Raw genomic sequence first — 19,890 nt, 5'->3', positions numbered from 1 at the left:
CTAAAGCAAGATTCTCCTCCCGGGGTCAGTGATGTGGAGAGCTGGAGGTGGGGAGGGACCGGGTGGGAGGGAGGTGAAAACCATGTGCGCAGAGCCCATGGTAAGCGTGACCTTAAAATGTGGCTTAGAAAAGATGATGTTTTAGAGCTGGTAATAAAAGGCTTCCATTTCCTAATAAAAGAGGTGCCCCTGATGGACACAGGACTGAGATTCAGAAGACTCTGATTGGAGCGCTGGTTGTGGTGGTGACTCCCTTGATAAATGCCTCCCTTCTTCTGGGCCTCCATTTGCTCATCTGTAAAATGAGCGTAAGTGGACTGGGACATTCTGCTTGTAACCTGTGCCTCATGGAGCCCTCCAAAAACTGGATCAGATGGGCGGTCTTTGAACCGGGAGCAGGGAGACCTCAGGCTCCTTCAGGGCCCCTGCTGGGGGTTATGTAGGAAAGGTGGAGTGAGGGGGCTCCCCTTGGTTTTGCCCAATGTGTTTATTTGGGGCTCCATACCAGATTTTCCTTGAAGAAAGGGGATTTCAGCTGTGGAAGTAGAAAGTTGCCAATCACGCCGAACAGTGAGAGAGTAATAGTGCTTGTTCCCCCCATAGCGTGTTGTGAAGGTTAAGTGGCCTCGAGCAGATCAGGTACAAAGCCTGGGGCTGGTGTGCGGTCAACACAGCTCCACAAATGCTAGCCATGACCATGAGGCTCCCGCCCCCCTGCTGCTGTCACTGGGCTCGCCTTCCCATCCCCCTCCGGCTCCCCCAGGCCCTATCAGCAGACTGTAACTCCCCTCAGAGAAGGACTTATGTCTTATTTGTCTTCCTGTCCCCAGTGCCTACTCCTGTGCCTGATAAATGTGCTAGTAGAGAATCAGTCTAGTGTCCTTGGGCCTTTGGGAAAGTCCCTTCTCCTCTTGCATCCTTTGGGTCTGGGAGAGCTGGGAACCCAAGAGGGGAGGACAGCAGCAGGAAGGGGGTGATGATGAAGTTTCCGGCATGGCCCGCCTGAGGCGCCTCTCTTACCTTCTTTATAAATTGAGTTCTGAGTAAGAGTTGGTAAGAAAAACAAAAGAGCAGCTCAAGAAACATAAGAAACATGGCAAAACTGGAGTTTTCCTCAGCTAGAGTCTGTGTCACACCAGCCAGTGTACTTGGCCACCTCCCTTCTCAGCAGCCGAAGCCTTAGACTGCTCCTCAACGTGAAGAAATAGAACTTACAGGCTGTGCCAGGAAATAAAACTAGGCAGGTTGGAGAGTAAAAATTAGTGGGTCAAGGGCTGAGGCCATCCATCAGTGAAAGCTCTCGGAGTACCAAATGCACTTTTAAATCTTTCGTGGGGAGCGGGTCCAGTCACTTCTGCTAATGGCTTTTCCAGCATCCAGCCCCACGGGAAAACTCCGGAAGGAGGTGCTGGAACAGCGTCAGGATTTATGGACTGTATTTCCCTGAGGTCAGGAGGGGCTGAGTCACAAGTTCAAATGAATATTTTCCAGGCATGCCATCTTCTTATCTCAGCCACAGTGAACATCAAGATGATGGGTGAAGAAAGGCTGATTTACAAAGTTGATTCTTCATACTCGATCTTCCCGTGTCTTTGTCCTTCTCTCTCTCTTTTATAAAGATTTTATTATTTATTTGAGAGGGAGAAACAGCATGAGAGGTGAGAGGGTCAGAGAGAGAAGCAGGCTCCCTGCTGAGCCGGGAGCCTGATACGAGACTTGATCCCAGGACTCCAGCATCATGACCTGAGCCGAAGGCAGATACTTAACTGACTGAGCCACCCAGGCGCCCCACGTCCTTCTCTTTTGGAAGGCACTTTGGTCAAAGAGATTTTAGGCCTCATCACTGAAGCCTGTCCCTCTCTCTTCCCTTGGCTTCAGGGACACAAGAGTGCCTGAGATACCCTCTTGGAGAGCTGTCTCCCCACTGCCCTCCTTCATGAGGCACCCCTGGGGGGAGCCATGCTTCACACCATGTGACACTTCCTCTCAGCTGATTGGACAAAGTGGGTGCCCGGCTCAAGGGCAACGGATTGCTCGGCGAGTCAATGAGCCATGAGGTGGCTTAGAGTTGGGTGAATGAGCTTTTATTTCTTGGCATTTGTATTAGTTCCTGGGATTGTCTTAACGAAGTACCACAAACTGACTGGCTTAAACAGCAGAAATGGTTGTCTCTCAGTCCTGACAGCTAGACCTTCAAAATCGAGGTGTTGGCAGCGTTGGCTCCTTCTGAAGGCTCTGTGGGAGAATCTGGTCCCCGTCTCTCCCCTAGCTCTGGGACCCTCAGGCATTCCTAGCCTCGAGCTGGCAGTCTCCCTGTTCTGGACACGTTTGTGCCTACACATCCCCTTAATATAAGGATGCCAGCCATACCAGATTAGGGCCTGCCCTTAGGAGCTTATCTTCACTTGATCGTCTGCAAAGACCCTACTTCCAAATAAGATCACAATCACAGGTGTAAGTTTTGGGGCGATACAATTCAACCCACGACAGCACTGAACAGGGACTCCAGGAGAAGGGGAGGCAGGTGGCAGGGGGAGCTGGGGATGAAGAGACCACCATGAGCATGTGGAAGCTGAGGCCACGAGGGAATAGACATTTAGGGGAGTAAAAGTCTTCAGAGGAGGGTGAAATCCTGGGATGAGAAGGAGATACAGAACGCTGTGTCCCCAGAAGTGCCCTGTTCCCTCAGTCTGGGCTGCTGAGGCTCATGCTGGATTCCCATGAGAACCCCATCCTCCCACAATCCTCGGGAGGCCCACCCTGTCTCCCACATGCTACCCTCCCGGCGCTCAGGCACCTTGAATGAGCCCTGCTCCTTGTAGCCCACGAGAGTTCAGACTCTCTGGGTTTCCCTTTCTTTTTGCCCCTCCTTCTCAGTCACCCAATGACGCATTCATTCTCCTTGGCCCACAGGTCCCCTGGGCTCTGCCCTCTCCTCACATCTCACACTTCTCCTGGCCCTTCTCATCTTCTCCTGTGTGGATTTGGTTACCAGTGATAAGCTGATGACTCTCAGCCAGTCTCTCCAGCCCCGGCTCCTGCCAGGCACTCCTGGAGCCCCCCAGGCCCCACACGCCCAACGCTGAATGTGGGCCTGCCTGCCCACCCCCACCTTCTCCTCCTGGGGGACCACTGGAGCAGCCCCAGTCACCCCTGGGGCCAGTCCCCTCCCCGCTTCCCTCGCTCTGGTCAGTCCCCACGCCCACCAGTCCTCTCTCTCTTTCTTATTTTTTAAACATTACAGTGCTTTTGAAATTGTGATAAAATGCACATAACAAAGTTTACCATTTTTTTAAAAGATTTTATTTATTTACTTGACAGAGAGAGAGAGAGAGAGATCACAAGTAGGCAGGGAGGCAGGCGGGGGAGGGGGGAAGCAGGCTCCCCGCCAAGCAGAGAGCCTGATGCGGGGCTCGATCCCAGGACTCTGAGATCATGACCTGAGCTGAAGGCAGAGGCTTAACTCCCTGAGCCACCCAGGTGCCCCTAAAATTTACCATTTTAACCTTTTTAAGTAATCCGCTGGGTGGCATGAAACACAGTCGCACTGTTGCAAAGCCATCGCTGCTGCCCATCTCCAGAACTTGTTCTGAAACTCGCCCCATTAAGCACTAACTCCCCATCCCGCCCTCCCGGCCTCCCCAGCCCCTGGCAGCCACCACTTTCCTTCTGTCTCTGTGAATGTGACTACCCCAGGCACTTCATCTTAGTGGAATCCTATCGTATTTGTCCATTTGGGACCAGGAGAAAGTTAGGACAAGCCTAACTTTCTCCTGTCCTGTCTGTCTGTCCCTCCTCTCCTTTTCCATGAGGCTTGTCTTTTTTAAAATCTATGTTATCACAACAGTCCCCCAACCTCTCCCTGCTTCATCCCTACCCTCCTGTCCACGCCCAACTCAGCCTCTAAATGATATTCATGAACGTCAGTTCTGATGCTGCTCCGAGCTGAAAGCCACCTTCAAAGGCCCCATCATGACAGACAGAGAGCAAACACGTCGAGCAAACACGGAGAGCTGGTGGCCGCTGGGCCTCCCCAGCTTCTGATCCAGCCCAGGCCTTCCCTTTCCGGCTGTGCTAGAACACTCGCCCCGGCCACCCCTGACATTTCAGTCCTCCCAGCTGTCCTCTCAGCCTGGAGTGTCCTCTCCCCACCTCCAGGCCCTCCGAAGACCTGCTAAGTCCTGGAGGCATAGTCTCTCCAGAGAGCGAAGCATCCCGACCTCCTTATTGGGGTGGCTGGCCTTCCCCCTGCACAGCCTCCTGGGGACTGGGGACGACTGTGTCCCCATGTCCCTCAGCACCCCATCCCGTCCCCCACTAGCTGGGCCCCCCCTCCGACCAGCTCCACATCTCGGTGAGCAGCCGGGCTGGGCACAGAGTGAGGGCCCGGTCACCGCGGCTCGGTCAGGGACACAGGCCCAGGGAGCCGAGCAGACAACCGAATTCCAACCTGAGCCAGTGACCCGCAAGGGGAGAAAGTCAACCAGGTAGGGTGTGGAAGGAGCAGACAAGCAAGCAATGGAAGCTCTAGGCGGCTTAAGTTCCTCGAGGCTTAGGCTTTGTAACAGGGTCATGGAATGTGATGCAAGAATCATACCAATCAGCACCCAACGTGCAGAGACCTTTGCCGCTGATGCATCTCGAGCACTTCCAGGCTGCTGTTCCATGGCCCCGGCAGAGCGAGGGGTGAGGGTGCCTTGGGGAGTGGTGTCCCTGTGGGGAGACCCAGCCAGGGAGCCAGACAAGAGGGCTGAGCTTCCCAGCCACTTGCTGGCCCCTGTCCCCTGCCATCTTGCTTCCCCAGGGAGCCCTGGCCTGCTGCCTAACCCCCACTGGACCCTGGGAAGAATCCCCCCCCCACCCCCCCTGCCACGGGACTGGCTGCCGAATGAGCCAGGTCTGGGTCCAGTGCAAAGTAAGACCATTGGATCCTCTGTTCAAAATCAGAGAAAAGAGCCACTAAAGGTACCAAGATATAAATTTTTACCTTCCTCTCACGGTCTCGCTCTTACTGTGTCACAGTGTTTTCTTATTGTTTAATTTCTGGGTCACACAGGTGCCCGTGGGCTGCGACACAAAACATGCATGCCGACTGCACTAGCAGCCACTCTCTCCCCCTCCCCTCCCGGAGCAGGATATGCACAGCCCACACACAGAAATGAGCCATCTGGGGGGATCGCGACCTCTGTGCTGGACTAGGGGGACGAGAGGCAGCGTTGCCGGCAGAATATGCCAGAGATCCGCAGAGGTAGCTACAGGCAGGCTGGTGGGACCCAGGGAAGCCCAGGATGGGAGGCAGCTGGGGTCTAAGAGGCAGCAGGAGGTGGGCCCTCGAGTGGGCCAAGCCGCTAAGCCTGGGGCATGCTCTGTTGGCCGTGGGGCTTCACTTAAAATACAAAGCCAAAGATAAAATTAAGAATTTCAGGAGATATCTACAGAGAATTCACCCAAGCCCAGCGTCCTTTGCAGAGTATAGTCTCTGCAGCTGTGTCACCTACAAGCCATCCCCAGCCCTCTCCCCAGGACACACATCCTGAAGGCCCTAGGGCCAGACTCAGCTTTGTCTCCCCTCAGATGGTCCTTTTCCTTCCTCCCTAGTATCTTCCCACCCATGGTCCCTGCCTCTGCAGGAAGCTGTCCACTGGGCAATGGCAGAAGGAGCACTGGGATGGGAGTCAGAGGATCTGTTACAAGTCCTGTTGGTTGAGGATGTGCTGTGCAATCTTGGGCAAGTTGCTGTACCTCTCTGGATCTCAGTTTCGACAGCCCAATTCATTGGGTATTTACTGAGAACCTACTATGTGCAGGGCATGGTGGGCCTTTGTGGCACAGACAGAAATTAAGATATTTCCTGGTCCTTAGGATGCTTATAGTGAAGTTGGGAGGGTAACACTCACACAGAGATCCCTGGGGCCATGTCACACGCATGGTGCTATACAGAGAGAATGAGATAAAGGATGATACAGTTCCCATTGCTGGTTTCCCTCCCCTTGTCTCAGTCCCACAACGCTTGAGACCCGACAAGCCAACCCCACAAACGTGAGATGGGTGGGGACAGAGCTGAGCAGCCATGAGAAAGATTTAGGGGTTCTCAAGGGACTGGCAACCCAATGTAAGTCGACAGTGTAAGGCACTGGCCCCAAAGGTCATGATGGGATCTCCTCCTCATTCATCAAAGTACAGTGGCTGAAGAAAGGCAATGGCGGTCTTGCTTAGCTTCATGCAGGGGCTCAGCTCCGGGCCCCCACTTTCATTTGTGGGGGTGATTTTTTTCCTTTTTAATAAGGCGTTGGCTTTGTATGTAGTCAAGTGTGCAAGTCTTGACAGCACAGCTCCCTGAATTTCCCACGTCTGCACCTATGTAAACACCACTCAGAGGAAGACAGGGGTCATTTCCAGTCCACCAGAATGCTCTAGTACCTCCTCTCAGTCCGTCTCCCTCAAAGGTAACTGCTCTTCTGACTCTTAAAACCACAGATGGGTTTTAGCTGTTTTGAACATCACATAAAGGAAAACACGCAGTGGGAATGTTCTCACGTCTGGCTTCTTTCACTCACATCACAACTGTGGGATTCATCTGTGTTTTGTGTTAACAAGAGTTCATTCTTTTTCACCGATGTGTAGTATTCCATCAAACAAATTACACCATAACTTAGTTACTCTACTGGTAATGAACATTTAAGTTATTTCTAGTATTTGGTAACTGTAAATAGAGCTACACATGCCTTTTGGTAGAAATAATCCCTTATTTCTCTTGGGTATATCCCTGGAGTTGAATTACTCGCCTGGAGTAAGTGTACATTTAGTTTCAGGAGACACTGTCAAACAGTTTCCCAAAGTAATTGCCCAATTTTCCATTTCTACGGGTGATGGGTGAGAGTTCCAGTTGCTTTGTATCCTCGTCAACTCTTGCTATGGTCCGTACTTTTCATTTTAGCCTGAGCCATGATGCCGGGTGGCTAGTGGTATTTCGTTGTGCATTTCCCTGCTCTCTAGTGATGCCGAGTACAATTCATACACCTGGTGGCCACGTGGGTGACCTCTTCTGTGAACTAGACCTTTGTTCAGGAGCAGCGATGAGTCCGGAGAAGGGAAGCAGGGTATCACAGGAAGAACAGTTGAAGGACCAGGAGAGACATGGTCACACTCTTCACACCTGTAATGCGCTGCCTCTGGGAAGGAGGGACAGATGTGCTCTGGGGCTCCCCAGCAGGCAGACGACCTAGATTACCACGACGTGGATTTAGGATCTGCACCAGGAACATTCTCTTTAAGAGACTTGTCTCTTGGGCTGTTTGCTTTTATTTTCCCCCAGCTGACCTCATTCTCTTAGTCATACGGGAAAACACCTGCTGAAAAAGCAGGGAAGCTAAACACAGTGTTTGACCCTGTCTCTCTCTGCCGTTGCTACGAGCCCCATCCCAGGACACTTGGAGTCTCAGAGGTCCACATGTCCGTCAAAACTGTCCAGCGGGTTAAATTAGAAAGGCCACGTGCATGTGGGTGCATGCAGCTGTGCGTATTTTCATTCTGCATCTCTTGAGGTCATCACAGTGTCTGAGTCACTGCACAAATCACTGTAAGCAACAGGGTTCCAGGAAAGGGCTCTGAAACCATCTCCTGACCCTGGCCGGCCTACAAACCGGGCCGCAGTCTGTTCTGGGGCTCCTTTTCCCCACCTCTCAGAAGCTCCCCCAGTGCAAGTCACTGTGAGCTCTCACCAGACCCAGCTTCTTCTGTGCCATCTCTCCCCCAGCTGCAAAGGGTTCTAGCAAGCCAGACATCTTAGTACGAGCGGGAGAGGCCATCAGAGTTCAGCCATCAGAAGCATCGTCTTACTGTACCCCTCTGTCCCCCAGACTGAAAGCTACTTGGGAGCAAGCGTGTCCTCTCCCACGGTCCCACACAAAGCCCGTGCCTCTCAGGTGCTGAGGGCAAGTTTGCTAAGTAAATGAACGAACGCGTCGCCTTGTTACTGGCTTTGACGGCCACAAATCAAAAGCACTGGTAGAATAAAAGCTGGTTTGTAGAAAAGCCTGTGGACCTCACTCCTCTTCTCAGTCTCCATTTGACAAATACAACTTGTCACCTTGCTTCACAGCAGGGGTTCACATAAGGTTTGGCTCCTGAAGCCAGTTTTTGTATTTTCGGGAAAAGCAATATGAAAATCAGCAGATGGCAAATGGGGGTGGGGGGGGGGGATATCGGCTGCTCATTGAACAAAGGGCTAATTTATTTAATAGACAGAAACCAAAGTAAACCAAAGTGCCAACAACTAAAGCAGCTCAACGAAAACGTAGAGAGAGGAAAGGAACAGGCAATTCGCCTAAAAATACAAATGGCTAAAGAACCTAGAGGCAGATAACGACGCTCACTCCTAACTACGGGAAGGTAAATTAAGAAATGAGCTATCGGTTCCATCCATCACATTAACAAAACTTCGAAAGCCTGAGACTTCCCAGGGTTTGCGAGATGTGGGGGAGAGCAGCGCTGTCACAGGGAAGAGAAACTCCCATTGGTTTACCCCCTTTCAAGGCAAGTTAAGCCATATCTACCCAACTGCCCAGGCCCTTTGACTCAGCAATACTCCTTCTGGGAGTTTATCCTGCTCATTTACTCACTGAATTATACAAAGATACATGTATCAATCATCCGATTATTATCTGTATTAGCAAAAAACCGGGAACCACATAACAGTTCGTCCACAGGGCCCTGGGTACAAAAGGTCTGGTGCAGACATAGGGCGAAGGCTATTAACCTCAGCCTTGGGGCTGTTCCCCCCAGCACATCACTGTACCTCATAATAACAAGTGCTATTCTGGACATGCTGCATTAGGGGCACAGTGATAAGTGCTTTCTACAGATTATTTCAAGCCATCTTAATAACTCTAGGAAGTAGGTACTTTTTATTCCCATTTTATAGATGAAGAAACTGGACTGCAGTCATCTGACCGCATTAGCCCCCAAGGGGTGCCGTAACCAGTTACCACAAACTGGACGGCTTAAATTTTGCTCTGTCGCAACTCAGAATGTCAAAAATTAGGAACCAAGATATCAGCTTGGCTCCTTTTGGAGGCTCTGAGGGAGAATCCGTTGTCTCAAGCCTCTCTCCTAGCTCCTGGTGATGCTGGTGCTCCGTGGAATTTCTTGGCTCGTACCTGTATCGCTGACTCTGTCATCGCAGGCCCTCCTTCGTCGCGTGTGTCCCCTCCTCTTACAGAGACACCAGTCATTGGATCTAGGGCCCACCCAATCCAGTAATACCTCGTCTTAACCAATGACATCGTGAGGACCCCATTTCCAAATAGGGTCACCTTCTGAGGTTCCGTGGACATGATTTTGGGGGGACAGGATGTAACTTAATACAGTGACCAAGGTCACAAAGCTAGTAAGTACTCGAGCTGAAATCTGAATCCAGACAAGACTCCACCTGACTGTGTGTGTCGTCACTGCTCCAAGCTGCCTCCCCATCAGAATTCACGCTGTGGGATGCTAACCACATCACAGGCGCGGTCTTACACACTCGCGTATAATAGCTCATTTAGTCCCCACAGCACCCCCACTTTATAGATGGTGAAATAGGTTCCCACAACAACCCCATTTTATAAAAGGAGAAATTGAGGCATGGAGAGTTTAAAATCACCTGAATTTACATAGCTAATAACAGGCAGACCTTTGATTTGAACCGAGAGAGTTGTCCTCAAAGTCCATGTTCTTAAGCCCGATGCTAAACAGCCTCCCAGGGGCACCTGGGTGGCTCAGTCGGTTAGGCGTCTGCCTTCAGCTCAGGTCATGATCTCGGGGTCCTGGAATGGAGCCCTACATCGGGCTCCCTGCTCAGCAGGGTGTCTGCTTTTCCCTCTCCCTCTGTTCCTCCCCCTGCTCACGCTAGCTTTGTCTTTCTCCCTCTCTCTCTCAAATAAATAAATAAAATCTTGGGAAAAGAAGGAAGCAGCCTTTCACCTAGTGTTGCATTGTGATGTATGGTCTGAGAAGGAGGGCTCAGAAAACACCTGTCTCCCCTGAAAGACCAGTGTTCTTGTCATCAGACACCAACCGTCCCCCTGTTCATCTTGTGTCCCTTTCCCCTTGGCCGTCATGATTCATCCCAGAGCTGACTTGGGTGTCCAAAAACAGTTGCCATCTCAGCCAAGACGCTGGCCTAATTACCACCCCTTACTCCGCGGTGGGCATTTTTAACCTGGGGTTTCAAGTGACCTTCAGGGGGACTCACCTGCCCACTCTGGTGACATGTGGTGAAGAACTGCCATGCACAGGAACATTCGTTTTTCTCCAGAAAAAAAGGTGAGAGCAAGGCCCTGAGCTCCCATCAGGTTCCCTGGATTTCAGAATCCTGATTTTCAAGCTTGCAGCCCTGTCTTTTTTAAAACATCTGTTGTTCCCAGTTACGTTGCCTGAGCAGGTTTATTTTAAGCGGTCTCAAAGCCTTTCAATGGTGTAAATGGAATGCAATAGAAAACCACAAACAAATGCATACAATGTTGTCTTCCCATCTGACTTTTTAAATCGTCCTGGGTTTGCCAGGAGGACGGTCCCTCTTTAGGGCTCCCCCCACCCTTGTCTTCTGAGTGGTTCTGAGGGAGGCAGCTGTGTCCCCATCGCAGCACCGGGAGCACTCATCCTGGGCTCACAGATGCCTCCCTTACAAGCAGCGTGCCCTGAAAAGGCCACGAGACACAGGAGTCTGGGGAGAGGTTCTAGGCTGGCCAGGAAGTGGGCAGTTAGGCTTGACAGTCCTGTCTGGGCCTAAATCTCTCCAGGTTGCAAAGGAGGAGGGAAGGTATCAGAAGATGGAGATTACCCACTGATGCTCAGCCCGACCCTTCCGGCAGCAGGTGGATTTTGGGGTCTTGCCCTCACCAGCGTGCTGTGGCCACATACGTGCCTACCACAGGCCCTCCCCACCATTCATTCTGTCCTCATTCATTCTGTCCTCCCAAACCCCCGCCTCCCCCACATGCCCCACCACCTCCAACCTACCCCATCAGCCTCCATATGTGTGCCCTGCACGAGCTCCATTAAAAACAAAACCAACCAACCCATCAAACAAAAACAGAAACCCAGTAAGAGCCCTGGATTTTGAGTCATGGCTTAAATGAATTCATTTGTAGATTTTAATAAAAATGATGTCTTAATGCAAGGGTCAAGGGCAACCTTGGAGATAACCAGCCCTCCCCTTGGTGCTCAAAGTGTGGGAGTCTGTGCATGCGGGCTGAGCATCGCATTAGGAGGTGTTCATTAGCGCTTATCATTAAGCCTATTACTTAATAAAATGACTAAAGCTTTTTAGACACGAGGAACTTACTAGAAATTCAGAATCTCAGAACCTCTCCCAGGCCTACTGAGCCAGAGTCTGTATTTTAATAAGATCCCAAATGATTCAAATGCTAGAGAAGCCCTAGAACAGGACGCAAGCCCTCTCACTTCCCAAGCCTCCCCAAACCTGGAGAGCACTTTGGCTTTTCTGGAGTATGCACCCCAACTGGATGACCTGGGACAATTCCAATTTGGGTTCACTGTCCTCTGCCAACAAAGGGGGTTAATAACACCTACTCTTCCCCGCTTACAGGATTCCTGAGTTTCAAATGAGATCATGGATTCATTCTGTGTGTTGGGATGGGGCTGATTGGGGTTTAGAGTCAGGGGGAGCGGAATAGGGTTTTTTTGCCCTCACGGAGTCAATGATTTGGGAAAACGTGCTGTAGATACTGGCTGCTGTTTTGTGATTGTCATCGCTGTCACTGGGCTCTCATTTGCATACCCTCTTACTTGCTCATTCATCCATTCAATGGTCAATCATTGGTCACTACAGAAAGTGCCTGCACTGTGCCAAGCTCTGAGCGCTGAGCTGGAACACAGGGGAAGCAGAAATAAATCAGTCATAAATTGTCTTCAAGGAGCTGTCAGTCCCTTCAGAGATAAGGATTTAGCTGATGATTCCATTTAGAACACACTATGGCTGGTTCTCTGAGGTCCATTTGCGGGCTGAGGGAGCACAGGGAAGGCAACGAGGAGCTTTGCTTTAAAGGATGACCACAAGTCCGCCATGTTAGGAAGGGAAAGAACAGCATTCTAGGCAGAAGTAACAGCAGAGCCAAAGACAGGGAGCCATGAAGTCACATAGGCTGGCTCCATGACCAGAAGTTAAGGAGAATTTGCGGAAGGTGCCAAGAGATGGTTTGGGAGAAGTAGCTTGGGGCCAGATCTTCAATGGTCTTGGGTTTAGTGCTAAGGAATCTGGTAGGAAATGGGGGGTCCCTGAAGGGAGAGGGATAACAGGGTTGGAGTTACATTTCATAAAAATCTTTCAACAGTGTTGCAGAAGAAGAAAAGGCTTGATGCAGAGAGACATTTATGAGGCTCTGACAATAGCTCAGGGAAGAGACAGCAAGTACTTGATTGGCGTCGTGATTGTGGAGGTAGAAATGACTAAAAGGAATATTCAGGAAGGTAGAATTGACAGGATTCTCAACCAAATAAATGGGGTGATGAAGGAAAGGGAGATCTCTGGTTTGGTGCCTAGGTGGATGGTGTTACTAATGTTAATCAAGAGGGAAGACATTGAAGGAAGAGTTGGTGATGAGCCTGAGTCAGGCCTGTTGGGTGTGAAGTACATTTGGGACTCCCTATTGGCTTTGTCTGATTGGCAGGAGGCATGGATACCTGGAGCTGAGGAGAGCAGCCTGGGCGGGACACACAAATCTGGGAGTTGTGAGTTTATGGCCGGTGGCTGGAGCCCTGGGCATGAATGGGATTGTAGGAGGGTGTGGGATGGAAAGAGAATAGGGTTGAGAGTGGCATTGATATTTAAGAGATGAAAGAAGATGAGTCCATGAAGGAGGCTGAGTGAGGCCAAGAGCCGTTACTGCTTCCTTCAGTTCCCAGGGACACGGAGGCCGAACACTCCAGTGGCCACAACTCATGACCCAATAGAAGCATCCCCAGAAAGGGCTGTGGGGTTACTGCCCTAGAACTCCCAGGGTGAGCAGTCGGTCTAGAGCCTGTGAGAAGGTTCTGAGGCGGGGACACATGGGCGCCTGGGCTTGGCCTGCCTCCTCTCTTCTCATCCCCGTGCACAGTAATCCCAGCCTTTCACAGATGTGTTTTTGTCTGAGAGAAAAACAAAAGGATGCAAGAAAAGAGAAACAGAAGAAATGCTTGAATTTGTTTAGTTTTCAGATCAGACAAGGGCCCAGCATTTCCTGACATCGAAGAAAACCTTCCAGACGTGTCCTAGGTTGACTCCAATGAGCTCATTCTCTCGTTATCATTAGGGGCAAAGAGAGTTGGGTCCTTTCACAATTAACCAACAGAGGATCTTATAAAACAAAGCAAAAGAGAGGAAACGGTCCCAGAATTCTGCTCTCCAATTCGTGTTCTCCCACAGAAACAGGACTGTGGCTTTACACTGATAATGGCTCGGTGCAGCCAAATAATTGATCTATTTGGTGTTCTGGCTTTCAGTGAAAAGTGAACCGGCCTCTTTAGAAATGTTGGCAGACTGGCTGGTCCATTAGTAAGACTGAAAAATCAAAACACTGACTGGAAAAGGCCATTATGACTCCTGGACTCAGCAGGAGTCATCGATAGATGATGTCATTTCAGAAATAAGCAAGCCAAGGTCACAAGGCTCCTGGGCCAAGTCAAACTACCCTTCATGACCCATCACTACCCTCCTTTGCAGATCCTGAAGCCTGCCAAGGGGACGCAGGGGTCAGAGCCAGGACTGGGTTCATTTTACTTTACTTCATTTCTTTGCTTACCCTGATTCTAGAGGAATGGGATTCTAGAGGCTGTGATGCTCGGCAGGTGGTTAAGGGAGGCCCCGGTCCCCTCCCATTTGCACAACCCTCAGATTCTCTTTTTGGCCTCTTCCTGTCTTCTGGGTCCTTTCCCACCTCTTCCCACAAGCCTCATCCCAGAAGCACCTGTCATCCCTTGCCCATCGCCCCCCCCCCCCACGCCTGTCTTCAGCTCCTGCTACCTTCCCTCCCTACTCCTTTCTCAGTGGAGCTTTCAGGAGTGGTAGACTCTGTTCCCACGTCTTCTGCTCCCATTAGCCTGCCTCTTCCTCTCGCTAACACTAGAAATATCCTTGCAGGTACCAAGCCCTTGAGCTGAGGGCTCTCCCAGCATCGTCTCACTTCATACCCACAGCAAACCCATGGGAAACTGGTGTTGTTATCATCGCCGTTGCACAAAGGAGGAAACTGAGGCCGAGACAGACAGGCTGGGTCACCGGCCCCAGTAACGCAGCGGCAGAGCCCATGTTTGATCCCTTTGCAAGGCCCAGTCCAAAGTCACCCAAGACCACGTGCCAGTCCTGGTGGCCCCTTCCCAGTTCTCAGCCCCTCTGTCTTTCCTCAGCAACGGCCCCTGCTGACCTCTCCCCTCCTTGGCTCCTGGGAAACTACTTTCTTTACTCCTTCCCTCCTCTTCACGGTGGCAGGGGAGTGTCTCTCCCCCCTCCCCACCCAGTTTCACCCCTGGCTCTTCACTTTTCTCAGGCTAGCGAGTCTTCCAAGGGAACCTCTGAGCCCTCTTAACCCCAGGTCTACTGGGGACCACTCTGCCCACCCTCTCATAGCTCAAGGTCACTCAGAATGGGTGGCAGAGATGGGGTGGGAGCCAGGAGTCCTAACCTCCAGGTCAGTCCAGCTCCGGCTACTCAGAGCTGCCACTGAATACCTACTCCCTGTTTTTTACATTTTTGCTGAGCAGCAGCAAGCAGCCCTACCCTGGGTGAGGGAGAAGGTGTGAGGCCCTGATAAGGTGGGGCGGAGGCTATTTTTAGAGGACACTGGCTTTCCACTCCGGCTGGGAGCAACTCGCCGGCCAAGCCGGGCAAAAACGTGAATTTGCAAGATGGGCTCATGAAAGGGAGTAAAGACACCAAATGACAACATTCCTCGTTTTCACTCTGTTTGTTGCATGGCTCAGATTGATGGGGCTTTGTCTGTTTTCATTTCCCCTTACTTCTTTATCAGGGAGGCTTTGAGGTCTAGAGAAAACGTATAATAGGAAGTAAAGTTGAAGCAAAAATGAAATTTCAGAATGAGGGCGCTATTGTCTGAGCAGAGGAAAGTTCTGGACAGCAGCAGCTCAAAAAAGAGGGGGCACTGGTGGGGCACTCACAGATCACAAGACCTGCCCTAAGAGCAGCAGGAAGGGTCAGGGAAGAGACAAGAAAGGCTAGTGGAGTCTGCAGGCCTCCTGGCCTGTCCAGCAGCACGTGGCCTTGAGCAGGGGGTCCTGTGGCCCTTGACAAAGAATGAAATAGCTGTCATCACTGGGAGAAAGATGACGATTTGGGGGGTGCTCCCTCTGAGGGTCCTGAACCCGAGTTAGGGTCTGGTTCTGTGATTCGGATACGGAAAAATTGGGGCTAGGTCATCTTCAAGAATCTGAGAGAGTGAATGAAGGTGGAGACCACCTGCAGGGTGGGTGTAGCAGGAAGGGGCTGGGTGGCTGGGGGGTGGCATGGTGCTTGCGTGTCTCGGAGGCTGCATCATAAGCACTGTATAGACGGGGAAATTGAGGCCAGAGAGCAGCTGGACTGGAGCCTGTGGTCCTGCCCAGTTCGTTGGGTCTAAGGCTGTTTGAATCACAGGCTGCTTTGTGAGGGTGATGGCTGCTCCCCAGCAGAGGCGCCCGTAATTACCGTGGGACGCTCTTCCTGGACGTACAGGGCACAGGCTATTCCGAGGGCTCTCGTAGGTCCCAGTATAGGCCTGAGTCAGAGGGATTGCCTAAGTGTCCGGTTTCCATCACGCCCCAGGCTGTGCGCGGCTGGGCCCCCGGCGTCCCAGGCCAGAGCCAGGGAACAGGTGTGGGACAGCGCCGGTGGTCAAGAGCGCACCCTGCTGCTCCCACCGCCCAGACTCCAAGCTCCATCACCCGAACCAAACCCTGCCCTTAGGAACGGGGACACTGAGGCCCAGAGAAGGGAGGGGACTCGCCAAGACCACCCTGTGAGTTGGCGACAGCGAGGGGGTTTCTGCCTCCAGACTCCTGCCCGCTCTACCTCGGCACGAAATGCCAGTATCGTGGTGCTTTCAACCGCGTCATCTCCCGTAGTTTGGGAAACTTTTCCTGCCACCAACAGGCGCAGGAACCTCGGTTCCTCGTCCACCAAGCACGAACGCCCCACTCCCACCCCCAAACTCTCGGCAGCGGAGAAGGGCCACGCCTCGTGCCGGGCTCCGTCGGGCAGCACCTGTCCCCAGCAGAGCGCCCGCCGGCTCAGAGCCCCGCGGCGCGGGTGGCGGGTGGCGAGTGGCGAGTGGCGGGGGCGGCCGCTCAGCCCGGACCTCCGCCCGGACCCCCGCCCGGACCCCCGCCCGGCACCGCTCTCCGAGAGCGCACGGGTCCCTCCGCCGCTTACAGACGCGGCGGCGGGGGCCGGAGACAACAGCGCCGCGGCTGGGGCTCCGGGAGCCTAGGGGCGCGGACGCAGCGCGGGGCTCCGGACCCCGAGACCAGTGCTCCCCAGCCCCCGAGGCAACCCGAGGCGGCGGCTATTTATAGCGGGAGCCACGCTCAGTCCCTCTTGGCGGCGGCGGCGACAGCTGAATATTTTGCCCAGATATGGCTGGGGCCCCGGCGCGGGGGCAGGGAGCCCCGCGAGCGCGAGGGGTACCCCGGGCCGGGTGGGGGGCTTACCGGGCCGTAGAGCCGCGGGGGCGGGCGCGGGCGGCGACGGGGCGAGCGCGGGCGGCAGGCGGACGGGCGCTGGCGGCGGCCGGCGGGCGGGCGAGCGCAGCGCCGGGCTGGACGAGCTCCCGGGCGGCCGCGGGCGGGCGCTGTGGGCTCCGGGGGTGGGAGCCAGGGGCGGGCCCGGCTCCGCGCTGTCACCGCGCCCCGCCCCGCCCTCCCGCCGCCCTCTCCCTCCGTACCTCTCCCTCCACTCGGGGGCGCCGGGGCGCCGCGCACCGTCCCCGACCGGGGAGTGACGTCCGCTGCGGGCAGCGCTGGGCAGGGGCCGGGGCGCCCCGAGGCTGGGTTCCGCGGACATACGGGTGTGGCTAGCCCCGAGTCTCAGTCTCGGTTTCCCCACTTGTACCGGGAGGAGTTCAAGCGGCGGTAGAGGTGTCTGGGAAAAGGTGGGCGGATTTGCATTCCTCCGGCGTCTGGGAAGTAGGAATCGGGAGGTCTTTGGATGGAGCAAAGCCAGCCAAGCAGCCGCTGCATCTTTACTCTTAACTACAGCAACCACCTGTCCCATCTTACCGGCCGCCCAGCTGGGTGTGGTAGGAGCCGAAGCTTCAATAACGATCATTTTGTGAGCCCATAGTGCCAAAAGAGTCGAATGCATTCTCTCTATTCTTAGCGGGAATGGCGTGTCCAAAATACCGACTTAAAATACAAAACCAAAAAAAAAAAAAAAAAAAAGGCCCACTTTCTTAAAAGGCTAATATGTTTTCCAGAACAAACCACTTAAAACCAAACAAAAACTTTGTTTAAAAATTTTAAATGGCCCATAAGGGGCGCCTGGGTGGCTCCATCGGTTAAGCAGCTACTTTCGACTCTTGTCATGATCCCCGGGTTCTGCCCTCATCCAGCTCCTTGCTCTGCGGGGAGTCTGCTTTTCTCTCTCCCTCTGCCTACCTGTTGCTCCCCCTGCTTGTGCGCTCTCCCTCTCTCTCTTTCAAATAAATAAATAAAATCTTTAAAAATAAAATGGCTCATAAAAAGGAATTCGTGTTGACAGAGGGTATGGTTTCTAATTATTATGGGAAAGTTTCTTGTGGGGTAGACCCTAATAATGTTACTCTTTTTAATCCTGGTGTATAGGGGCCCCTGCGTGCCTCAGCCTGTTAAGTCTCTGCCTTGGGCTCAGGTCATGATCTCTGGGTCCTCGAATGGAGCCCTGCTCATGCTGTCTCTCAAATTAATAAATAAATTTTTAAAAATCCTGGTGTATGGATTACTCACAAAAAATGTTCATTTTTGTTTTTGTCTTGTTTTCCACAAAAATGTATTCCTACATTAGAAAACCTTCACAGCTGTAAGAGAAGGCTCTTTTTAAGGGGCTGTGTGCCATGCATTTTTAAATAAAGCAATGATTTATTTCAGATTATTTTAAAACCCTTTTTGCTGTGGAATCAAACATTTAAGAGAAGTTACACATGAACACCTGTTGCAACCACCAGTCAAGAAACAACATGGCCAGCAGCCCAGAAACCAACCTGTGTGGTTCTGGGTCACAGCTCCCTCCCAAGATGATTGGTTCCTTGACTACTACCATAATCATTTCCTTGACTGCTTTTCCTCCGTGGTTTGTCTCCATTTGCCTGCGTGGCTTCATGTGGCTGTAGTTTGTTTACTTTCATGGCTGTAGAGGTTTCCACTGCATGAATATACCGCAGTTTTTAAAAAAATGTGCTGTACTATTAATGGACATCTGTTTCTAGGTTTTAGCTACAGGCAATAGCGGTGCTGTGAACATTCCTTACCAGTGTCCTCCAGCACAAGTGCATGAGTTCTTCAATAATTGGAATGAACAGAAGGTGAAACATTGTCACAGTTCCCGGAGGGGTAGTGGTGTCTCACCGAAACTTGAATTTCCATTTCCCATGTCCTAATGAGTTGAGCACCTTTTCATGTTTATCGGCCAGTTGGACTTCCTCTTTGTGAAATGTTTGTTCAAATTTGTGGCCATTTAGTGCTCCCGTCGGCAGCACATGTACTAAAATTGGAACAAATTTGTTGCCATTTTGTTTCTGGATTGTCTTTTTGTCATTGAGTATATTTTATGTACATTCCTCCACTGTGTAATTGCTTATACACCATCATGATAATACCTTTGGACAAACAGGTCTTCTTCATTTTGATATAGTCTAACATATCAATATTTGCCTTTATTGTTAGCCCTTTGCCCTGTATAGGACATCTTTCCTACTCCTGGATTATCAAGGTGCTGTCCTGCGTTATCGTCCCTCCCTAGACTCTCATGTTCAGGCTTTGAATCCACCTGGAATCAACTTTAAATATGGTATGAGGCCAAGTTTCATTGTCAAATTGTCTTAGCATGATTAATTTTTCATTTACATCAACAACACAATTGCTTTATTTAAAAAAAGTAATGGGGGGGTGCCTGGGTGGCTCAGTGCGTTAAAGGCTCTGCCTTCGGCTTAGGTCATGATCTCAGGGTCCTGGGATCGAGCACCCCATCGGGCTCTCTGCTCAGCAGGGAGCCTGCTTCCTCCTCTCTCTCTCTGCCTGCCTCTCTGCCTACTTGTAATCTCTGTCTGTCAAATAAATAAATAAAATCTTTAAAAAGTAATGGAAGCATTTCTAAAGTCAGTGAAATAGAAACCACCTCTTCTTTATCTGTAGGCAATTTGAGGATTTTTGGTTTTTTTTTTGTTGTTGTTGTTAAGGAAAGAAACCATTATAAAATACATTCACACTACTTTATTTTACTTAAACGTTTGTATGTCAAGATATTTTGATTTTATCCTGAATGATTATTTAAATCACCTGTGTAAGCAGTCCTGAATTTTGAATCACTTTAATTATATTCAATATAAATTTTAAGACATTAGATGATTTCAACATGTTTTACATGAAAAACATCAAATATCTGGTCTTTTTCTTTTTGCTCTCACTTTTCCTAGATTTTCTCAAACAAAAATAAGCAAATGACTTTGAGAATTTTTATCTCCAGCCTGGTCTTCTCCCCTGAGGAGACTCTACATTTTTAATAGTTTCTGCATATCCTCACAGAGACCTACTGACTTAAACTCAGGATGTTTGAAAATCAAAATTTTCAGTTTCCCAAAGGGAGTAAGGGTCATCATCCTAGCCTCTCAGACTTTAAGACTTGGCTTCACTTTTCGACATTTCCTTTTTCCTGTCTTCTGGACC

At 51.4% G+C, this 19,890-nt stretch overlaps 1 protein-coding gene across 1 annotated transcript in view; it reads right to left on the bottom strand.

Moving 5' to 3' along the window:
• Nucleotides 1-16,818, bottom strand: part of TMOD1 (tropomodulin 1) — an 83,629-nt gene extending 66,811 nt beyond the window's left edge. The window contains exon 1 of the mRNA XM_080820546.1: nt 16,684-16,818. The gene's annotated coding sequence lies outside the window, so the exon portion shown is untranslated. The remainder of the gene's footprint in view (nt 1-16,683) is intronic.
• Nucleotides 16,819-19,890: the final 3,072 nt, after the last annotated feature.

Source organism: Martes martes, assembly GCF_963455335.1.
Source record: "Martes martes genome assembly, chromosome: 12".
Classification (NCBI taxonomy): domain Eukaryota; kingdom Metazoa; phylum Chordata; class Mammalia; order Carnivora; family Mustelidae; genus Martes; species Martes martes.
The sequence above is the reverse complement of the archived record's forward strand: the minus strand, read 5'-3'. Positions and strand labels throughout refer to the sequence as shown.